The sequence below is a fragment of the Otolemur garnettii genome, unplaced genomic scaffold (assembly GCF_000181295.1).
Source record: "Otolemur garnettii isolate 467f Iridium unplaced genomic scaffold, OtoGar3 scaffold00004, whole genome shotgun sequence".
NCBI lineage: Eukaryota > Metazoa > Chordata > Mammalia > Primates > Galagidae > Otolemur > Otolemur garnettii.
The window spans coordinates 12851340-12875838 of NW_003852399.1; positions in this window are offsets into that span (position 1 = coordinate 12851340).

Here is a 24499-nt window from a genome sequence, read left to right on the forward strand (position 1 = left end):
ATAAGACAGAACCTATGAGGAACCTCTTTGACCATGAATTTCCTGATTTTTACTCTTTCATGTATTGATTTTTAAATTTTCTATATGAGGAGAGAAGGGCAGTGGTATGGGCTTCAGGTGGTACTGAAAGGTAAATTCACAAACATTAGCATAAAAAATAAAAGAAGCTGTCACATCTGAAGTTCCTATATTAGAAAATATTTAGCAGAGAAAATATTGCATATTTAGAAATTGAAAAGACTGAAATCAATAAAATTTAATAACATTGGGAAATACAGCTACAATATTTATTTCCCAGATGAATGTGTATGGCTCCATTTTTATTGGCTTTGTCCTTCATTGGAATTGATCTTTAAAAAGGCTTTCTCTTAAATGGCTTGTGGGTTTCCTTTAAGCAACGCGGAATGCTGCTTGCTATAAGCAGAATTACTTTAAAAGGGAGCAAACGTGTGTGAAATCAGCCACTGCTCCAAAGGCGCCATTTTTTTTTTTCCTACTGGAAGAGCCCTCTGCATTTGCATAGGAGAACATGAAGCCAGAAAAGGGGGAAATAAAAACATGAAATCTTCAAGAGCTTTTTGGAAGTGTAGCAGCAAAACACAAGGCTTAAGCGCAGACGCCAAGTGATTTTTGAGTTTCTTGCAAAGTGGCAGCTACAGGGGGAGTGATACCTCCTGGGGAACGTCCAGTTGCTCTGGCTGGGAAAGGACGTGCTGCCGTTTTGCAGGCTTGGGGGTGGGGGGAGGCTGTGTAATTATCCTGATAGAAAAGCATCTGGAAACTTTTCCAGTTTCATTTGTTTCCAAATAGGAAAACGAAGTGCTGAAGAAGCCTTAAAGAGAAGAGGAAGCTTCCGGCATGTTTTTCTGTTTTTTATTTTTCCTCTAATTGAGGCACAGCTGTGGCTCTATCACAATATTTCCCAGTGTTTCCTTTGAGTCCTCTTACCTGGTGCCAGCCATACACAACACAAGTGTAAGAGAGCGGCTTGGTTGGAACAAAATCCCAGTCAGGAGGCAGTTTTCTCCTGGGCCACTTCCGTAGCATAGGGTGTGTCTGATTTGCTTATACTTGGAAGTGATTCCTTCTCTCCAGATCCCTAGATTCCTCCCTGCCCCGTTTATGGCTGTGCTGATGGTGGGAAGATGTAAGATCTTGGTCCCTAGAGTCTGAAATGAGATGCAAGTGGGATCCACTAGCACAGGTCAAATTTATATTTTTGAGGTGCTCCAGCCATGGAGATGCAGGTATGAGGGCACAACCTTCTGGGGGAGTCTCATGGCTGGGTGTGTGTTAAAAGCACACAGGAAGCTTTAAAAAAGAGTGATGCCAAGCCCCCATGAAAGGTCCTATTAAAGTAAATGTCCCAAGAGTGGGAACCAGGTGGCCACAATTTGTTTTGAGCTCCCGGTGATTATAATGTACATTGTTGAGAAGTCCTGACAGAGCTCAAGTCTGCTAACAACCCTTTCCTCTCCTTGGGGTTGACTCTACACTCAAAACAGCTCCAAGTTCTCCATCAGCAGAAGCTAAGTCTGCCTTTCACTTTAATTATGTACAACTCAGTCCAATAAATATATATTCAACTGTCTCTCTACCTTTAATTTCTGATTGTGTATCTCATGAGAGTAGTGAAGATCCCATTTCCCAAATAGGAGGGCAGAGATATTTGAATTTATCCCATTTTTTTAGAGGCATATTAAAAAAATTGCCTTTTTAAACACAGATAGCATTCAGATTTCATCCTTTTTCTGACACTGAAAGCTCTGAACAGTTGTTTATGTATGTGTAAAATAGCCATCTTTTAATTTGTTCATTTATCTGTTCATGTTATTAAGCATTGTTGAGCTAAGAAAACAAAGACAGGGTACTTAGCTTTTGAAGACTGCCCAGATGAGCAGGAGACATGATATGTGAGCAAGAAATCATAGTAGTGTGGGTTGCTCAAGCTGAAGGCGCTATGTATAAAGAGGATGTTTCACCATGGATGACAGACTTAAACATAAGGCTTGCAACTATAAGATTTCTAGAAGAAAATCTTGTAAAAACTCTTCTAGATCTTGGCCTAGGCAAAGAATTTATTAAGAAGAACCCAAAGGCAATCACAGCAACAGCAGAAAATAAAAACAAAAACAGACAAAAATACACACACACATGCACGCGTGCGCACACACACACACACACACAACTGATTAAATTACAGAGCTTCTGCACAGCCAAAGAAACACTCTAGAGTAAATCGGAAAATATTTGCTTGCTATACATCTGATAAAGGGCTGATAACCAGTTCTATAAAGAACTCAAGCAAATCAGCAAGAAAAAAATGAAACAACCCCATAAAAATATAGGCAAAAGATCTGAACAGTAGCTTTTCAAAAGAAGATAGACTAATGGCCAATAAATATATAAAAAAATACTCAAAATATATCTGATAATCAGAGAAAAGGACAAGGTATCATCTAACTCCAGTGAGAAAGGCTTTTACCAAAAAAATCCCTAAATGGGTGGCGCCTATGGCTCAAAGGAGTAGGGCACTGGCTCTATATGCTGGAGGTGGTGGGTTCAAACCCAGCCCTGCCCCCCCCCCCCCAAAAAAGCCCTAGTGTGTTTTCTTGAGAAAAAATAAATGTAAAATAGTATCTTATTAAAAAAAAAATCCCTATACAACAGATGCTGGTATGAATGCAGAGAGAAAGGAGCACTGTTGGTGGGACTGCAAACTCGGACCTCGTCTATGGAAAGTTGTATCGAGATTACTCACGGAACTGAAAGTAGACCTGCCATTGGATCCAGCAATCCCACTATTGGGTATTTGCCTGAAGGAAAAAAAAAAAGCGGTACAATACACAATTGCAAAGGAACTGAACCAACCCAAGTGCCCATCAATACATGAGTGTGTTGATTAAATGTGATATATGTATACAATGGAGTAATAGTCAGCCATAAAAAATTAAGGAATACTTTTTGTAACTATGTGGGTGAAACTGGAGACCATTATTCTAAGTGAAGTTTCACAAGAATGGGTAAAGAGACACCACATCTGATCACTATTAAACTGAAACTAATTGATCAACACCCATATGCACATTTGATATAAAACTTAAAGGAAAGCAAGAAGGTAGAAGGAGTCTGGAGGGGAGGGGGGAATTACACACCCACCAGGGACAATGCTAAGGTGACCAGACATCCTGCTTTTGGTGGGACGGTCCTGATTTGTAACAATTTGTCCTGCATCCTGTGGCATTTTAAAAAAGCCCCAATTTTTGGAAAGAATGCATGATAAGCTAGGGAACACAGGAGAATAGGAAGGGAATATACGTTTTTTGGCTGCCATGTGGCTATTTCACCAGGATATGCGTTTTATATTATTTTTGTTAATTTTATAATGTTAAACTTTAATAATAACAAATAATTGTTGAGAACTGATTATCGAGAACTACTTATCAAAGTTTGCATTGGTGTCAGGCCCTGCCCCCCCAGGCCCGCTCCCCCCTCAAAGGTGTCCCGCTTTACCAATGTTAAAATCTGGTCACCTTAGATGATGCCCACTATCCAGGTGAGCTGCACACTGATAACTTTGACTCAAATGGCACAAAAGCAATTCGTGTAAGCAAAACATTTGTGCCCTGAAAATATTCTGAAATTGTTTTAAAAAAGGATGTTTCAGATTTATTCAGAAGACGTATGCTGGTCAAAGAGTGCAAGGTAGAGGACATACATAAAGAACAGTTTAAAATGTATAAACGTAAATTATGTAAGCAAAGTGGGTGTACACTTGCAGTACCCTAAAATGAAAAAGAAACTAATAATAAAAAAGAATAGCCGATCTTCACAGCGGATTTTGAGCAACATGAAAAGCACATGCAGTGTCGATGATGAGAGTTAAATGTTTTGCTGAAGGCTCACAGGGAAAATGGGAGGATGTAGGGAAGAGACCCGAGGGCTCCCAACTGTCTTTACAGCCTTATTTGGGCAACTGATGTTTCCAAACAATTCTTGTCTCGTGGCTGAGTTTTAGAATCAGGAATTTGCAGCTATCCTTGGGCTCGAAGTGGTTGACAGCCAGGGCCAGTTGGGGAAGGGCTATTGCTAAACCTCTTTTGGAAAGTGATGGACAAATCTTTGAGGAGGAGCTAAGAATTTAGGGTTCAGAACTGGACTGACCTGGGATTTTATACACTAGCTCTGGAATCTTGGGAAAGTTACCCACCTTTACCCTCCCCAACTATAAAATGAAAATGTTCATGCTTATGTTTGTTTTTAGATGAAGACTCAATGTATTAGGAATTGTGTAAAATGTGTAACAAAGTGTTCAAACATAGAAAGTGTCCATGCAATGTAGTTCTCCTTGTTGAGATACTGAATTTTCTCTTTGCAGTTTTCTTTGACTTTTATTTGTATTTTCCTCCGTACTGGGTCTTCCCAGGTATATACTCAGAAGACCAGCGCAGAGGCTGATTAGGAGAAGTCTGTGAGTTCAGACATACAATATAAAATGTGTTTTAGGGCGTAGTCAACCAAATCCCCATCAAGGAACAGCACCGTTTTAGAAAGTTCTCTGCTGAGCTCATCAAGTCTCTCTTACCTCTGTATCCATTCTGTAGTCTATTGTGTTTCTGCCACCACAAAGATCACAGGCTTAGTCTGTCCTGAGCATCTAACCTGACCTCTCCTCATCCTTCTTCCTCTACTTTTTTTGGTATGGTAAACACAGTGATTGAGAGAGACCTTGAAGAATGTATGGAACTTCCTTATAGCATAGAATAGGCACTCCAGGTGGTGAGATTAACATCAATACTGATAGAGAAGGAGATCCAAGAACACGAAATAGTGAAATAGATGTTTTGTTGCAACACAGGTGCTGTGTACAGGAAAAGTACAGGAATAAACCTTAAAATTTAGTGTGAGGCCATGGAGTCTAACTTGAGGATGAAAATTCATGCAATTGCATACATTCTATGAAATAAATGACGTCTTAGTTTTAAACGGACGTCAATCTGGTTTTAATTGCTTTAAAAAATAACTTTGCCTTATCTTTCATTCCATTGTTCTTATTTCTCTTTGTGTTTATTTATTTCTTCCCTTGTGTCTTATTTAAGGGCATTTGTGGTGAGGGCCCAGGCTTGGCTCGCTGAGAGCTCATCTGCCGCTGATGGCTGTTCTTTCTCCACCTAAAGTCACAATCTGTTCTTGGGAGAACATACTCATTTGCACAATAACCAATTGTGATGTGAAAATGGAAGGATTGGAACATCAATTGGGGCATGAACGGCTGGCATGGAAGAAGTCCGAACAGGCACAGAGCCTGTTTCCGTACATATGTCCTTAATAATCACCGAAGGGTCAGGGCCAAGTACGCCAGAAGGGAGCAGTGTCGTTTCTGAAGAGCTGGTTTTCTGAGGGAGAACATCTGATGTCAACAATTAATTCAGGCCCTAAACTCTGTTTTCTTATAAAAATCCTATTTTAGTTGTGGTATCATTGACGCATCTGCTGGCATAAGCGGGATATATGCCACAAATAAAAATTCAAAAATATCTCCTTCTTATAGAACTTGGAAACAGAACTTCTGATATGGAAGGAAGCTACCTAGTATTCAGAAGAATCCCCAGGCCTTGACGAATGCAGAGAGCAGTGAAATGCACACTAAATCCAGGCCCTTTTTGAGTACAGGCCCCAGAGGAGTTGTCACGGAAGGGAAGACAGCTCTGACAGGGATCAGGTCCAAGATTTATAACTGGACAATTTCAAATCGATGTTGGGAGATCTGTCAGTGGCAAGGCCATTTCTGCAAGAAATGTTGAACAATGCCAAAAACTGAAGTAAGGGTGAAAAATGTATTCCCAAACCCAATAATGAGAGTGAAAATTTTTAAGTTTCAGGATACTGCCAGCAGAGGGTAAAGGGTTGATGACCAGGACTAACAAACCCTTTGGGAAGTCATTTTGGCAACTTTACCTAAAAGGAGGACAAACGGGTTGTAATAAGAACCCAGATGGCCTCTTTAAAAATAATCTAAGATAGATGAGAACGACAGATTATTTGAGCTCAGAGGAATTTGATTACATGTTGAGGCCAACCTCTTCGTATTCTTGAGAAAATTGACATCCAGTAATCAATGGATGCCCAGCTAGAGGCAGAATTCTAGTCTATAAAGAGTTTGTCCAAGTTTTTCTAATGCCCAGAACCCTCAACTGTATGAATACCCTAAAGATTTGCTGGGCAAGTCCTGAGGTAGGTGTATGCAGGAATGGGTATGTCATATGACCACGGCGGGAAGTCTGACAGGTCAGCACAAACCACTGGGAGGAACAAATAGCCAAAAATCAAAAAGAGAGTTCAAATAATGGTGTGGTCAGTTCAGTCTAGCTTTTCTGTTCAGCTTCAAGATTTGAAGGAAATGAAACCAGGACACTATTTGGAAATACAGTAGAGAGAATTTACTGACAAGCAGAATGAGTATATTCTTCTCTAAGGCAACAGAGTAGGAACGAGGGGAAAGGAGCCCAGATGCTCAGGATGTGAGGGTGCTGCAAAAAAAGATAGAGAAGCCAGGCCCAGGCCGGCTAGCCACTGTGAAGGCAGGTGGTGGTTGTGGTGGGAGAAGGTTTGGGAAAACTTAGGTGCCTAAGGATCGCAGGAGGGAGGGGGCAGCCAGAGCCATGTGGGAGTGGGGAGGGTCACCAGAGGTTGTCAGAAGCTACTTCTGATAATGGTCACAAAGCATGGAAAACTTCAGCCCTCGGTCGTGCTGGCTGAGGGGACATGAACTTGTATGTGAACTCCCTGGTGGTATCTAAGCTAGGAACTTACAGATGTGATGCAAACCCAATGACTTCTTACTGATTCCGGGGTAGGAAAAAAGTCAAATTGCTACATCTTACAGTTTATTTGGTGTAACCTCCCCAAATGTTCACAACTGACTTCTGTTAAGTGGGAAAACACACATGGAGGAAGTATACCACCAGAGGACTTTTTCCTCACTTTTAAAAATGGCATTAAAAAAAAGTTGTCTCGTGATTGCCATCATAATAACAGACAGTAAAAAAATCATCTCAAGGGCTCTACCTGTCAAAAAATTTGTCAGAGAATGTGCAAATGGACAGGACTCCTGCACAAAATATTAGAAACAAAGAGAGAGAGTCTGGAAACTTGGGTTATGGAGACGCTGTCTGTGTGAAGTGCTAACCTCTGTAGGACAGCAGGAAGAGAGGCTCAGGATTCGGAAAGGTTAGTATTATTGTAAATAGTGTGAGGCAGCAGCAAGTACGGTGTGTGTCAGCATGGAATGGAGGTAGGAAGGAGGCCTAGGGGGTGATCCATACACTGCTTAGCTGTGCAGAGACAACTGTGACCCGGATTGAGACTGTTGTCTCCGCTTCATGCTAGGGGATCATTTGTGAAGACTGATCTTAAGATAAAACATACCCACACTGCAGTGTTTCCCTAGAGTGTTGTATTGTTAAACGCACATCACATATAAAATAGTTCATTGGTTAATAAATAATAATTTATTTCTTCACCAGATTCATTTTTTTTAACCTCTTCAGTTGGACACTTTTGGTGGTCTAACCCTGAGTTATAAGATCTCCTCAAAGATCTATTAGGGAGATCTTTGAAACCAGGTAGATTTGACATCCATCCTTGTCATCTAGATGCAGCTGCCCACTATGGGCAGACTCAGGAAGTCACTTGAACAAGACCAGGAACACTTCAAAAAAAAAAAAAAAAAAATCTTGCAGTTACACTCTTTCACCACTAGATGCTATGCACGCATAAGCAAGGTACAAACCCTCTGCCATTTTTTTCCCTCTTCAGCAACCACAGCAATGAATGGGTAATTAGGGTATCCAGAATTCCATTACAGATGTTGTGAGAAAAGATAAGCAAAATGTGAAAATGAAGAACTGTCAGTATTGTTTAAGATAATAAATATATAATAACAAATTTATTGAACACTTATTATTTAAGACAAGGGTCATTAAATTACTGCTTATGGCCAAGTACAGCTCCCTGACTGTTTTTGTAAATAAAGTTTTATTGGAACTCAGCTGTCCTCATTTATTTGTGGTTCATTGTACTCTGCAGCAAAAGAGGTGAGTAGCTGAGACTGAGATTGTATGAACCATAAGGCTTAAAATATTTTTATTTGTTTTTTTATAGAACAAGCTTGCCAACACTTGTCCTAAGCACGCAGATCATACTAACTTGATTCTCTATGGCTGTGGGTATGTATTATTATTATTATTGTGATGTATTCTATGATAAGTTGATTAAGGGCACATACGGAATAGTAAATCACTATTGTGAGCATGTGTGATGAGTATTTCATCTATTGACATAGGACATGTTTGACATTGTTGGGCTTGTGTACCAAGATGAATAACAGCTGTTGTCATTGCACATAGTAGGGAAAGATGAAATCAAAATTATTGTAAGGCCAGGGTGGCTTTCTGTGTCCTTACAGGGAGAAATGTAGCTGGGATGGAATAGCTGCCTATGAGCACTTTTTCCCAAAGTGACACTTATTCACAAAATATTTTAAGAAACTATTTTGACATGATCATTCATATAACTGAAGATGGCTCATTTGAGGAAGCAGTATTTATATTGTGATTGAACCACTGTGGTCAGGTGGTGGTCACAGAGAGAAGGCAGTCAGAGGAACACTTGTTTTTGATGTCTTGGCTTTCCCCAATCAAAGGGAGATTTTGCTCTTCCAGGGTTAAAACCTGGTTATACCTGGATTCTCAGGATATCTCCCTGGAAGGTGGAAGTAAGGTTGGGCATCAGGGTGGCACTGGCTTTATAGTTTCCTAGACTCTTTGGGGATATCTTTAAGGATATCCTAGTCATTTTTAGGGATATCTTTTCCTACAGGTTATAATGAGTAGCCATGATCTAGGAATCAAATTATCCCTGTCTGCTCCTGCTCATTCCACACTGATGACTGCTGGTCCGTCCTTCCTTCTTTCTCTCTCTCTTTCCTTCTTTCCTTCCTTCTTTCCTTCCTTCCTTCCTTCCTTCCATTCATTCATTCATTCATTCATTCTTTCTTTCATTCTTTTTCTTGTTGTAACCATTGTGTTTGGTAACCAGTTGCCTCAGGGTCAAGTGTTGTAAGGAAGACAGGGGAGAATCAGGAATTGGGTCACTATCACTCTTCTAGCCACTGTAATCCTTTATCCCATATGACAGGATGGAGCCACATTGCCCAAGCCTTCTCAGAGTTCTCCACATGGACACTTCCCTATCTCCTATTTTCTTCCTCCTTCAATTCAGGGGGCACCTGTTCTGCTAGTTCCCCCCTTGTTTTGATGTCCCTCCTCCCTGAAATATTCCACTATCTCTATAGAATAAGGAAGCTCTTATAGAAGGTTCTTGCTGACTCTGAAAAAAGAGGAGGTGCCAATGTTTGATGTGTCCCTGGGGTGAGGCCAGGAGTATGAGAAGGGCTGTGCAAAGCCAGGGTATCTTTCTGTGTCATTTACAGGTAGAAATGTAGGGGAGGTGGAGTGGGCAGGAAAGAGAAACTCTGGGGCCTGGAAGATTACAAGGAAGGAGCAAGGACTTCCATTCTGGGACTACTATATTCTCATGAAAAAATATTAAATAAACCGAACTTCTTGCAGTAAGAATTAGTTTTCTTCTGAAGAACATCTCATCTGGCATTACATGAGAAATTTATATTTCTCCTAATAACATGGCTTGGACCTTTTCTTTGGCGGGGGGGATAATAAAATAATAATCTCATCCTCTTTACACCAATAAAGCATTTACTTCAGGTTTCATTAGACAGTGATTGTCCTGATGTCAAGTGAGTACATGCATGGCAGCGACATTTTCGGAAAACTAATCTTCGGACTAGACATGGGATGAATTGGCAAGGAAATACAGAAAATACACATTATTTTCTTTCACTAAACCGTCCATAGGAATTGATCAAATCTCTAATCTCATTGCTATTACCATAGCTACAGTTGGAAATAGCTGACCAAAAATCAATCCTTGCAACAATTGTTATAACCAGACATAGGAAATGTTTCATGAAAGTCTATTTGTATGACTTCTCACTATGTGGCCATGTCTTGCAGTGCCCACTTGGGGGTTGGGGGATGTCTCATAAATGCAGCGTAATCAAAAACAGAGAAGTAGATTTTGTGTCACAATCTTTTTCTGATTGGTTTGAGAAGTAGCTTATTTATTAATAATGAATATTATTTATTTTTATTCTTTCTATCATCATATCTCTATCTGGGAGGAGAACTCCTCTTCCTCCCTCCACCTGCTCCTCCTTCTCCTCTTTATTTTATTCCATTAAATGAGAACTAGGTATGAAGAAAGGGGTTGCATATGAATTATCAAAACAGGCTTTCTTCAACTCTCAGTTCTTTATTCTGTCCCTGGTAGTTGGTGGATGTGTTTAAGTCGAAGGGCTCACTTTCAAAATCTCTGTGTTATTGGGCAGAGAAATGAGGCATGAAGTCCATCTCTGGTTACGTCAAGTGGTGTCAAATTTGGCCTGCTATTCTCACTTCCTGTTGACTCCAAGAGAAAGGGTGCACTTGGAGTCTCACGGTAAAAAACATGAAGCTCTGAGACCAGTCTCAGTTACTAATCACTACATGTCCTGTTCAGGCTAACCACTTGCCAAGTGATTAAATAAACCATCCAGGTCAGTGACTCAGCTTCCGGGGGGAGAGCCAGCACTCCCGGCCGGTCTGCACATCTCTGATCTGAATTCCCAGGGTTTGATCGAGAGCCGTTGAGGCAGGACTATTTCCCTCTTGGAACTTTCCTCTCCCAGGACAGAAAGATGGACACAGCTGATGACGTGTGTAGTCTACTGGAGAGGGGCTACCTCACCATGAGTCTTTTGAGGCAAAGCATTGCAAAAATGTCATCTTTCATCAGTTGGTGTCACTCTTTGGAACTAGTCACAAGTAGCTGGGTGTGGTTGGGGGAAGCTGTCTGAAGTTTGAAAGGAGGAAATATATTGAGTAGGAAACATTAACATTTTCTTTTTTTCTTTTTGGCCTGTCAGCAGATATAGTATTCTCCTGTTTGTTTCAGTAACTGCTGAAGGTTCTTGAAGGAAATGTTACCAGTTTAGAGTAGTGTACAGGACTTCCATAAAATAGACAACTATTTTAGATTTGCCCAGTTTTCTAAGAGATTGGCTGAACTTTGCTGCTTTTACTAAGCTTAGTGTCCGATGGCCATAAAAAGTCAGCGTGTAGTCAGTGGTGGAAATAGGGGTGGGAACGTCGGGACCACACTGGGGCTGCAATTCCCGGAACTCCCAGCCTCATATGCAAATTAGATTAAACTGCAGTGCAACTGGGCCTCCCAGGGCAAATAATTCCCATTCCCACCTCTTTTCTCAGCATTAGCTCTTGTGGGAATAAAGAAATCACTTTCAATTTATTTCGGCTACTGCCTTGTTTTTTAAAAAAGCACATACTATGCCTCAGTTGCTTTACCTTGCTTAGAAAACTCCTTATCAAGTAACCTTTTGAATTCTTAAAAAGACAGATTTTGAGATCCTTCGAACAAAATACTGTAAGCAAATTAAAGTCCTGTTCTCTCTGAAAGAAGCCGAGTCTTTTGAATGGCTGGTGCCACCACATCCTTTAGGCAGTTTTCAGACTTGGCACGAAACTTTTAGTCGTTTCTCATATTCCCTTTGTTTTGATTTGTTAATCTATGAAAACTTGACAACACTCAAATGTGAAAGTTTGAGGAAGGGGGAATGACAGGGAGGGAGGAAGCTCGCTAGCCAGCCATTCTTTCTTTTCATTTTACTTATAGTGACAGGAATAGCTCTTTCCCGCCTGGGGACTGAAGGTAAACTTCAGAACACATCCCTAACCACAACCTTGGTTCTCTGGACGTTGCCCCTGCAGTGCTGTCTGGACGGGACATGTGAGCTTGTGCACAGCAGAGAGCAGACATGCAAATCGCCCCTTTCCCAGGATGCTTGAGAGCTGCTGCCGTCTCCACGCAGATGTGCTGGGGGCCTTGCAGATAGCATCTGTTTGTTCTATTTATGGGGTTATAACATGCATTTGTGAGCTCAGCGTGAGCGCAGCTTTCTTTCTGGATCTTTGATTTTATTATATTTAAAAATGTTTTGTATCCCAGAAAGAGAGAATTTTAGAGTAGTTATTCTAGTGGCATCTGATTCTTTCCCTTGTTTGTTCCTCACCCACCCCTTGCCTCCAAATTTTAGAGTTAAAATCAAGGCCGGGGACATGAAGTGATTTGCATAAGCATATGTATCATTCATTCTTTGTTTCATACATTATTTATAGATTTGTTAGTTATTAAGCAGATATGTATTGAGGACCTACTAAGTTTTAGGCACTGAGCAAAAATCCCACTCTCATATGTTTTAAATAGACAGTAATAAAATAATTACACAAAACATACGACTTCATCTGTGACAGTGGCTACGTGTTGCTCTAAGAGCCTCAAATAGGCACATTTGAGCTGGTCAGAGAGGTGACAGAAGGTTTTCTTGAGGAAACTATGCCCAAAGCAATGTTCTGAAGGGTGAACAAGATCTAACAAGATGCAAAAGAGAGGTGAGCGGGAAGGAGATGAGGGTGAGAGGTGAGTCAGAGCCAGGCAGCACCTTGTGGCTCATTCTGAAGCTTTGTTCTAAGGGTAAAGGGAAACCCACGTGGTGAACAGCAGGAGGAGGGTGAGGAGGGAGGAGGAAGACTCCTGGGACTATGGTGGTGGTCCAGCCAACAGTTAGTGGAAACATGGGCTCAGGTAGCAAGTGGTGGAAGAGATAGAAAGGAGTGGATATATATGTAAGGCATATGTAAAATGCAAGAATCACAGGACATGGGGAGTAGGGCACTAACTGGGCTCAAGGGTGACCCTATGTTTACAGGAAGGGAAAAGAGATGAACGTTTGCACTTAGTGGTGGGGGAAAGGGGAAGATGATTCATTTATTTTAGGAAATGTTGAAGTGAGATGGTTGAATATATGGGTTTGGCTCTCAAATGCAAGGTCTGGGTTAAAGACAATGTATTTGTAAATGAGTTGCAAGTAGTTTTTTATTTTTTTTTTGGCCAGGGCTGGGTTTGAACCCACCACCTCTGGCATATGGGGCTGGCGCCTTACTCCTCTGAGCCACAGGTGCAAGTAGTTTTGATAGCTGATGTGATTTACTTATCTTCAGCATCTTTGCAGAACCACATTTCTGTACATAGACTAATTCAAGTAGTCTTAGACACCAGGTGAGGCAGATTGTGGGACAACTTATTCTATATGTCAGGGACTTTAGGGACAGGCTCAAGTCTACCATACATGAATCAAAAAGTTGCATGATTTGAAGATACGTCTGGATTCAGATAGTTCTCTTTTTCTCCTTGACCTGCCAGAGGGCCTAAAATTGCTGACAGTTATGTTATTCTTTAATTAGTTCTCATTTTACTTGATTTAGAATGATAAAATTTTAGTATCTGAAGGGTGTATAAAAGTTGTCTACTCAAAATGAGAGTCTGCTTTACAAAATTTCTAGACCTTTAACCTCAGCCTAAACATGTTGTGAGTAGGAAGACAAGACCTGACACAGCAGTGCAGAGTGTTAGTTTGTTCCCCTAAGTCTTCTTTATGTTGGATTTTCCCACCCGGGACATCACAGAACAGTTCTCCATCCGCTTCTCATAGTAAATGGTCAACGAGCGTTAACTGCTGAGTCATCAGTACTTTGAGCGGAGCTGCCACAGGGGTACATGAGCTACATTCAGCCATCATTGCAGAAATCCAAGCTTTTGGACATACATCGGCTCACCTGGGTGTCACAGCATCCTTTTAAGTACATATTATTATTCCATAAAGAGACGAGAAAAACTGAATCTCAGAGTTAAATGACTTATTCTGTAACATGTCACATGAACAAAGAGCAGAGGGAGGATTTGAATCCAGGTATTATGACTCCTAGTCTGGAGTCCCACCCAAGCTGTCTCAGTAACTTGGGTTGGGCGCTATGCTGATTTCTAAAGGTAACACGTTGGTGGGGACCAGTGGGCAGCCACTGAACTCACTGAAGGGCAACTTATCCTCTGCTTTCCATGGGCAGAATGATGTCCGTCCCCTTGACTTGCTTACCAAAGGTTTACAAAAACATAATTACAGCTATTCAACCTATTTCTGGTTTTAAACACCTGGAGGCAGAACTTGAATTCTCCAGTTCTCCATTTTCTCCACGGCTTCCCTTAGCTTCTTGCCTTTATCGACCTACACAGCCCAGGAAAGGATTAAGCTTACAACCCTGTATCCCTTCACGAAGAGGACAGAACTCTGATTTTCAATTTTTTTTAGATTTCACATCCTATTGTTTAAAAAAAATTGAGCTTACCTGTTCATAAGCTGAATACAAACATTTATGTAATCATGTATTATCTTTATTTTTAAATGTCTCAAATATAAGCTTCAAAAGAATATCAAAAACATAAATGAAAGTCCTAATATTTTTTTTTATCACCCCAACAAATAATCTTCATAATGGACCACTGAAATGGAGTAGGAGATGGGGCAAGAGAGGAGGCTGGCATGACTGGCCGGTGGGATGACCAACTGCATCTGGGGATTATAAGGAAATCTGTCCACGTGCTAACAATCAGCCTTCCTCCCTGTGTTGCCCAGCGCCAGTTCTGTTCGGAGGAATGCACAGTGCTAAGATGTCTCTGGAGGTTCAGAGAGTGAAGGGCTCATCGCTTCGGTCTGTGTTTTTGTCCTTGGTTTTAATTGCCACTTGTGTCCTGATCTATGTGGTAATAGTACTAATAGCTAACACTTGTTGACTGCTTACTGTGTGCCACTGTGTGGAGAGATTTACACACATTGCATCACAGTCCTTACGACAGCCCTGTGGAGTATTGTTATCTTTGCTTTACGAAAGGGAAAATGGAGGTGTAGAAAGCTGTGACTTACCTATGGGTGTCAGGCTAGTTAGTGGCACAGCTGAAATTTGAACCCAAGTCTGTCCTCTGCCAGATGACTCCTTCTATGCTATCTGGATAATAGGATTCCTGGTAAGATTACTAAGAACAATCGAGGTGACATCTCATCACTAGCTATAGGGAGAATCATGAACTGTGTAGACTGAAATTTTAGGCTCATATTGGGTGTAGGTAAGTGGGGGAAAACTGCCAGGTTCATAGAAGTACAAGTGTGGCAGTGCAGTTAAAAATGAGCCCTTGCAACACAATCAGGGTCCTTTTTATTTCTAGCTCATTTGGCTCTTGTAGACTGTTGCTCTAGACAGCAAATGTATCCTAAACACTTCTGGATAAGATGGTGGGAGGTTGTAGATATTGTCTAGGGCATTTGAGTTCTATTATACAGGCAATGAACAGTTCAACCTTGCATTTAAATGTTTGAAAATGAAAGGGGAAGGGAAGGAGGGAAGGGGAGAGAGAGGTGTCAAAGTTCTCTTTATATCTGACAGTGATTCAGACTGGTGAAGTCATATAAATGTGCGTTGGAATTCTGACTCTGCTATGTGTTAAGTGCGAGAAATTTGGCAAGTTATCTAAGCTCTTTAAGCTTTCATTCCTTTAATGCTTAAGGGGAAGATAATACCTGCTTCAAAGTGGTGTTGTTAGCATATAAGTTATATGCAATACACAGAGTGCTTTGCACGGTGGTTGACACATAGTAAGTGCTTAAAGATTGGTAGCAGTTACCACTCCCTATGACCTTGATCTAAGAAGAGACAGCAATTGGTTATCTGTGGCATAAGCTCATGTCCTCTGCTGGGTTGCTTATGTCCTATTTGAAAATGAGAAAAAACTTTCTTATGGATCTCGTTGACATCTTTCTACCACAGAAAAAGACCTCTGTTTCCACAAAGGAGAAGCAGGAACTGAGACATTGGAAGTTTATGGGCTGGAGAAGGCGGCTCCCAGAAGAAGAAAAGAATTCTGGTGATCAGTGTGACACCCTTCCGAGGGGGCCCAGATGTAAGCCAGATGCAGAGGCAGGAGCCCAATGACTGTCATGCCATGACTTTCATCCTCGTGGGCATGAAGAGTATCGACTGATCTCACTCAGATTATTAAGAGTGACACACAGTTCTGGAAACATGGTTGTAGGAGGCTGGGACTCGAGGGGTGGTCTTGACAATCCTCCCAGTTGAGCAAAACAGTCTCTGTAGATGACAGCCCTGCTCAGATGATGGATACCTACTTCACATGCCCTGCCTGTGCTGCCCAGAAGGGTGCTCAGCAACAGTGCCTCAGTGGAAGGGACTTGAGGTTTCTGCCTATGCAGAGATCATCACTGCAGGCTTACCTGTGTTATAAAGTTGGTTTTGATGTGATCCTCACCATAGTAATAGATTTCTCTTACAGTCAGGCTGCGTGAACTCTTTTCTGGCTGTAATCTCGCAATATGGCGTCCGCCTTCCACCCACTTTCATGAGTATATTTTGTTCTTTGAAAATTTTTAAGGATAATAGAAATGTCTTGTTAGGGTAGGTATGGGTAGAGGCATCTTGGTATAATTCTTTTAAAATGAGCGTTAAATGCAAGAGGTGAACCTGGACACGGAAAACACAGAGTTGACCCTTGTCTCCTCTCTGTCTTTTCTTTTCCCTTTCTCTTCTTCATTCAGTTTTTCTGCTATAGTTAGAATGATAATTCCATCTCTGCACCTATCAAGTTTGTTTCCCATTCCTGCTGTAACAAATTACCACAAACTCAGTGGCTTAACACAACAGAAATTTATTCTCTTAGTTCTGAAGGTCAGAAGTCTGATACAGGTCTCAACGGGCTAAAATCAGGTGTTGACAGGGCTGTGTTTCCTTACAGAGGCTCCCGGGGAGAATCTGTTTCTTGGGCCTTTCAGCTTCCAGAGGCTGTGCACATTCCTGGCTCACTGTAGTCTTTCCTCCATCTGCATCTCCCTCTGACCACAGCTGCGAGGAGGTCTCTGCTTTTAAGCACCCATGTGATTAGATTGAGTCCATCCAGATAGTCTAGGATAATCCCCCCACCTCACAGTCCTTAACTGTATCACATTTGTTTTTGTTATATAAACTGACATTGGTTTCTGGGACTGGTAGGATGTGGGATGTGGATCCTTTTTTTTTATGTCATATAAACTGACATCGGTTCCTGGGACTGGTAGGATGTGGATCTTTTTTTTTTTATGTCATATAAACGGACCTAGGTTTCTGGGACTGGTAGGGTGTGGATCCTTTTGGGGAGCGTTATTCTGCCCAGTAGACCTACCCGCCCGTTCAGAGGCTAGCATCTTTTCCCTAGACAACTCTCCTGTAACCACACTGCCTCTTCCTTGTTCCTTGAGCACACCAATTGCGTGCCTGCCCCAGGGTCTTTGCACTTGCTGTTCTCTCTGCCTGAACTGCTTTTCACCCAGACACCTTCATGATGACCACCCTCTAGACCGTTCAGAGAAGCATCTTTCTGTGAACAATTTACACATATGAACATCTTCCCCTCCCCACTTCCATCTTTCTATTCCTCTGTCTCGTATTCTTACCTGTTTATTCAGGATAAAAGGTTTATGTATTTAGTCTCTTTCCCTTAAATCTTCATTTTACTCTCACTTTGAAAGGTAGTTTCTTTGATGACAGACACTTAGGCAGCCATTTTTTTCTTTCCACACTTAAAGATACAATTGAACCATCTTCAGGAGTGCGTTGTTCCCGACTAGAAGGCGGTTATTAGTCTTAGTTTCTGCCTCTTTATGTAGTTTTATACTTTCATGATTTTTTTTTCTTATTGGTTTTGAGAGATTTAAAAATAAGTTTGCCTTGATATGTTTCCCTTTACGTTCCTTTTGTTTGGAGGTCGTTTAGCTTCTCAAATGTGTGGCTTTATGGTTTTCATCAGATTTAGAGAAAAATTTCTTGAAACAATGTTAGTGCCTCCCCATGTTTCTAGGACTCCAGGGACATGTGTGTCAGTTTGCTGCATCTTGTCCCACAGTTCACTGAGTCTCTGTTTACGCCTTTCTCCTCTTTTCTCTTCTGTTTCATGCTGTATAATTCTATTGCATTTTTTTTTTAATATCTTCTACTTCAGTTATGTCTAACCTGCTGTTAATCCTCTCCAGAGGAAGTTTCTATCTCAGTTATTGTTCTTTTAATTTCTGCAAGTTTGGTTATTTGTATCTTTTCATACTGTCCCTTCATCCTGATCGTACTTAGACTTTCCTCTATTTTCTTAAACATATAAAGTATATTCGTAACTGCTAGTCGGCATCCTTGTTATTAATTCTATCATTTGTATCATTCCGGCCTGTTTCTATTGATTGGCATTTCTGCTAGTGGGCCATAGTTTTCTATTTCTTCACCCACCTGATGATGTTTGATTTGATGTAGATATTGTGAATTTCATAGTATTGTTTTTTATTCTCTCAAATAATTTTGGACTTCTTTCTTTCTTTAGAACTCTGTTATTCATGGACAGTTTTGTGAAGGGAAATCTAGTGGACCCTTCGATCTAGGGTTAATGTGGTTTTCTTCCTGGGGTAACATTTTTCTGAGGACTCTGTTCAACACCCTGTGTATCAGGACTTCCTGCTCACATGTTTTCCCTGGAGACTCTTCCCCCAGCTCCTTTTCAGTGTGGTTCTTTCTTTGGTTTTGTGGTTTTTTCTCACACGCATGGAATAATCAATAGTTAGCAAAAGGCTCCAGGAGAAACTTCTGCAAATATCCAGAACTTATCCACTTTCCATTTTTTCTTTCTTTTTTTTTTTTTCTGAGACAGAGTCTTACTCTGTTGCCCTCAGTAGAGTGCTCTGGCATCACAGCTCACAGCAACCTCCAGCTCTTGGGCTTAGGTGATTCTCTTGCCTCAGCCTCTGAGGAGCTGAGACTACAGGCACCTGCCACAGTGCCTTGCTATTTTTTTGTTGCAGTTTGGCTGGGGCTGGGTTTGATCCTGCCACCCTCGGTATATGGGGCTGGCGCCCTACTCAGTGAGCCATAGGCACTGCCCCAGAACTTATCCACGTTAAAGCTTTCTTCTCTCCAGTACTCTGACTCCTGAGTCTTACCCACCTTGGGCTCTCTCTAATCCCGAATTTTATCTTCTAAACTCAGAAAGATGGCTGAGGATTTTTGGGGGTTCATATTTACAAGTTCTGTGGTCTGGAAGTACTCTCCAGGTATTAGGCCAGGGTCTCTTATAGGGCTCAACTTGTTTATTTCCCTTCTCTCAAAGATTGCTATTCCACATTGCCAGTTGTCTAATTTCTGAAAACCATTGTTTCATAGTATGCTGTCCATTTTTTAATTGTTTAAGGTGAGAGGTTAAATCTGGTCCCTGTTACTCCTTTTTGCCTCGGAGCTGAACTTTGTTCTCTGACATTTGAGGTTTGTTTGTACCAGGGTTGCCATTTCACAAATTCCGGGCTCTGAGCTCTGCCTTTGATGCCACATCTGGCCCTTCAAGGACCAGTCACTATTCTCCGTCTTTCTCTGGGTATTTGAAGTTAATTTTTGTGCTTCCATTCTGATTAGGCAAACCTTTCAGATCCTTTATTTCTGATAATCTCAGCTGAGGGCTTCATGTCCTTGCCTTGGCTTCTGGATCTTCACTCCGACTCAGTAAACACCAGCTCTCTTGCTGGAGGTCGAATTTCAACAACTACCTATGGAAACATCTGTAATAATGTGATAGGTAATAGTCAAATTTGACTTGTTTTAATTTTTATTTCTTTGGCTACCAGTGGGGCTGAATTTTTCCTAAACATATACTGTTTATATTTTTTTTCTTTCATGAGTAGGCACTCTCCATTTTCATTTTTCTGTTGCTTTTTCTCTGTTCTAGAGGCTTCAGACTGAAAACTTTAGTTCCTACCATAGTTTAGATGGATTTATGGGATAATTGATCATGCCAGGATCCAAGTGTTCTCTCTATCAAATGGTGATCTGTCAGCTGAAGGACTTTTCTTCCCTAAACTCTTTTTAGGGAGTTTTTTTGCTTTAATTTGGGAATATTTGGTGCTAGAAAAAAACATGAGTTACCAATTCCTGTGATTTTTACTACACAAAATCAAATGTGGGGAACAAAGCCTAATCACTGAAATGGATTTCTGTTAATTGATTTTGGTTCTGAGAGTGTAGTGGCAACTAAGTCCTAATGAATAAGAGATGAAATATATATCAAGTAATGCTACCAACAAATTAAAAAGAGTGATAAATGAAGGATCTGTTATTAAGTTCTTAGGGGAAGAACTGATGGATGAAATGGAGACAATTGGGAACTTTATTGTGTAGTTTCATAATTCAAGCACTAGACTAAAGTTTCTCTGAAATGATTTTAGTGCACTGATTGCTCTGGATCATGCTATTCATGAATATTACCATTACTGTAATTGCAATTTTTTTTTTTTTTTTTTGAGATGGAGCCTCAAGCTATCCCCCCTGGGTAGAGTGCCATGGCATCACGCTCACAGCAACCTCCAACTCCTGGGCTCAAGTGAGTCTCCTGCCTCAGCCTCCCAAGTAGCTGGGACTACAGGCACCCGCCACAGCGCCCTGGCCTTTTTTTGGTTGCAGCCATCATTGTTGTTTGGCGGGCCTGGGCTGGGGATTCGAACCTGCCACCTTAGGTGTATGTGGCTGGTGCCTTAGCCGCTTGAGCCACAGGTGCCGAGCCGGTAATTGCAATTTTTAATTTACCATCATGTTAGAGTTGGTCACTAACATGACCAACCAAAAATAAGTTGGTCATTGTTTTTGTTGTTTTCACATGATGATTTGAACTCCTAGAAGATTCCGATTGTATCTACAGCACACAATTTAACAATCTCTTCATTAAGTCCAGCAGATCATATTTTTTCCTTCTGCTGTTTCTACAAAGTGAAATTGTTTTCTGAAATAACAGCTAAGGTTATTCAATATTTCCAGCTTGTATGCTGCCTTTATATTTAATGCCCAGATTTGGTAACTTGCGATTTTCTCCATGTACATAACTAAATACAGGCCTCTAACAATGCCTTGTTTTCACTGATATTTATGTGTTGGGTTATTTTTGGTTGGGGGGAAGAAGCCAAGGTGTCTATACATAATGCACCTTTTTTGCCCTTCTACCTGGAAAGTTTGATTCAGTAATAAGATAGAGATTAATGGATTATGTCAGCTCGGTTACCAATAAAGGAAAGGAACATAGGACATTCATTCCTTGGCCAAAGGAATTTCCTACTATTTTAATATTGAGTAGATAAATGTTACATCTATTGCCATTAGTGGGATAAATCTAGATCTTCCTCAGACAGGAGTCCCCCCCGCCTTTGGTCAGGGAGGCAGTCTGGAAGAGAGGGGACAGAAAGGGCCTGAGAAGAGCATCATCAGCTTTTCCCCCCAAATTCAACAACCAGGTCATTTGCCTTCCCTGTGATGTGAGGAGAGAGAGTGGGACAGTCAAGCTGAATCCCCGCTTGTGGTCACTTCAACGGTGGGGATTGTGTTTCCTTTAATAACTGTGCCCTTGGTGAGTTGATCTGTGAATCACAATTGACACAGTTTTGCCCGCAGTGTGACTGGTGTTTGTTGGGGCCTTAGAAGGCCTGAGTTCTAGTCCCAGGGCTGCTAATTCCCCATGGCTACTTCCCCAACTCCATAGTCTTAGTTTCCTTATCATAGTGATAATACTACCTACTCATCTAATCTGATTGATGAGAAGAATCAGTAAGATAATACAGATGAAAGTGCTTTATAAAAAAGTAAGTTCTTCATGAAGGTGTTTTCAGCAGCCAGTCCTTGCTAAATGACAAAAATCTGTATGGAGGATAGACTAGTAGCATTAACAGTGACAGCTACCATTTCCATATGCCTGTTCCTGTTAGGTCACTGTGCTGGGGGCCTTACATGTCTTCCTTCCACATTCACTTAACACATACTCTCTTTAAATGCCTTTCCTATTCGCTGTATTTAATTCTCCATACTAATGATATACAACTGCAAGCTATTCTTATCCTCAGTTTACAACTTGAGAAAACTGCTAATTTTCCCTTCAAGTCAGTTTAAGCTTTTGTCTTTAACTCTTTGCAAAACTTTGCAAGAGTTTATGGCTTTTGCTCACGCCTGTAATCCCAACACTCTGAGAGGCTGAGGTGGGTGGATTGCTTAAACTCACGAGTTTGAGACCAGCCCGAGCAAGAGTGAAACCCCATCTCTAAAAAGTAGCCGGGCACTGTGGCTGGTGCCTGTAGTCTCAGCTACTTAGGAGGCCGAGGCAAGAGGATCACTTCAGCCCAGGAGTTTGAGTTTTGTGTGAGCTAGGATGCCACAGCACTCTACTCAGGGTGACAAAGTGAGACTGTCTCAAAAAAAAAAAAAAAAGTTTATGGCTTTTGCTTCTTGGAAAAGAAAGTTTTAAGAACCCTAGACATCCCACACAGAGAAAAGGGAGACGGAATCTTTAAGTCTCTCATTATCAAGGCTTTCGCTGAAAACCACAGCAGAGCTGTAATAGGTAGTAGCGTGAGAGATGGGCTCAGGAGGGAGAAGGTAGGTCCTGTGTGTCCGCACATGCTCAGTGACAGCGAAGAGACCCTTTTCCTTCCACATGGCTGCTTTGCTGTTTCTTTTGCTCCCTCTTCTCCTTGGGGCTGGCATGGCTGATGGTCTTGGGTTTGGCATGTGGAAGGTAGGAGAAAATAGACCATTCCTGGTGACCTGGCTGCTCTCTGGCTGCAGCTCCTCTCTGTCCCTCTCTGCCCCTCACCCCGGTCTGCTTGTTTCTCAAGACTCAGTCCCAGGTGACACTGAAGGAAAGGCTGGATGACCTCTTTCTTCTTTTCATTGTGCTCAGGGGAATTAAATACAGTAGTTAGGCTCCATTCTGGCTTTGCCTCATTAAGAGGTCTCTATGGATAATTCCCAAGAGATCGAATCTCCTTACTCTACTGTGGCGAAGTGAAATTAGTGTAAAGTAACAAGAAGCCAGATTAATGTGACCCCAGGAAATCATCCATATAAAACTTATGAGGCCTTTAGCAGGCTGTAAATTGGATTTCAGACAGGGTGAGGGGAGAGGGAAGAATCATGTTAAAAACAATCGGTTTGTAATGAATAGGGCTAATATTTTAGCACTTTGAAATAGAAGAAAACACCAGAGTAAATAACTCAGAGAACCCAATGGCAATATTTTCTAACATGTGTAAATAATTGAAATTGTGATTATAATCCTAAGTGGATTTTTCTTGCTTTATGGCTGCTGGGAAGTGTATTGTTCATTAAGCATCACAAAGACTGTAAATCAAAAGAACAAAGGAGAAGGGGAGGGCAGAGGAAAGAGATTGGAAAGAAAAATGTCTAGTTGAGGGTGATCAGTTGACCAGCTTTGTCTTCAGGCAGGAGAGCCAGTGGTCTTGGTCTCTTTGCAACAAAGCAGCCAGGCTGTTGCAAAGATATGTCCATTCACAGGCCATGGCAGGGATGGGAGAGCCTGAAAAAGTCAATTAACAACTCACTAGGTCCAAATAGTGCTTTTCTGGGATGAGGAAACTAACTTCTGAAAGAGAGGAAAAATGGCCTTGGGGGCCAAATGGCCTTGGGGGCCGAGAGGATTCCTTTTTTGTTTGTTTTGTTTTGTTTTAGCTGTGGCAGGAATAGAGACATAACTGCACCTTGGGAGTTATACCCATCACTCCTGTTTCATCAAGTTGTTAAGAAAGGATATCATGGAAAACCTTGCCATGTTGTGAGTCCTGAGACCTTTGGGTCTGTACAATGTTCGCATCTGTTTTCGTGGAGCCTGTTCTCACAGCTTGGTTGCTTGGTTGTCTGCTTCCTCTGGGGCCAGCCAGCAGAATGGATTAACCCCTGTGGTCTTTAGCTTCCTCTAGGAGAGGAAAGTACATGGTGAGCAGAAGGGTGGTGGGCAGGTTTGGTCACCAGGAAACTGGGCCCATCTCAAGGAAGATACAGATGGCCTTGGACCCGGGAAGCAATACAGAGAGTTGGAAGTTGACAGCACACCAAAGCACAAAGAATGGGCTCCTTGGAGTGTGAGTGAACTGTACATAGGGGCTGTGGATGCCACCTGTCTATTCAACAAGGGCCTGGGTGGGGAATGGGAGGCATGTGTCTGGGGACCAAAAGGACTGCAAAGCTCAGGCCCATCTATCCAGTCCTACTTAACCTGGGAAGGCTTTTCAGATTAAATGAGAATTTATATCTTTCCCAGATTAGTGTATTAATTTAATGCATTTTTAACACAATACCATTTTTTTAAATGAAACTCGAAGAAATGCCTCTAAAATTACCTGGAACAATAAACAGAAAAGTAGTTAAGCCAATATGGAAAAATAAGAGTAACGAGTGATACTTATCCTGAAAGTTAATAAAACATATTATAAAACCATAAAAAGTAAAGCAATATGGTATTTGAATAGGTAGTCAAAAAAAAAGATCATAGTGAAACATTCAAGTCCAAACCATAGAATAAATTAAAATTCAATATATGATAAAGCAGAAAACATTAATGATATAGG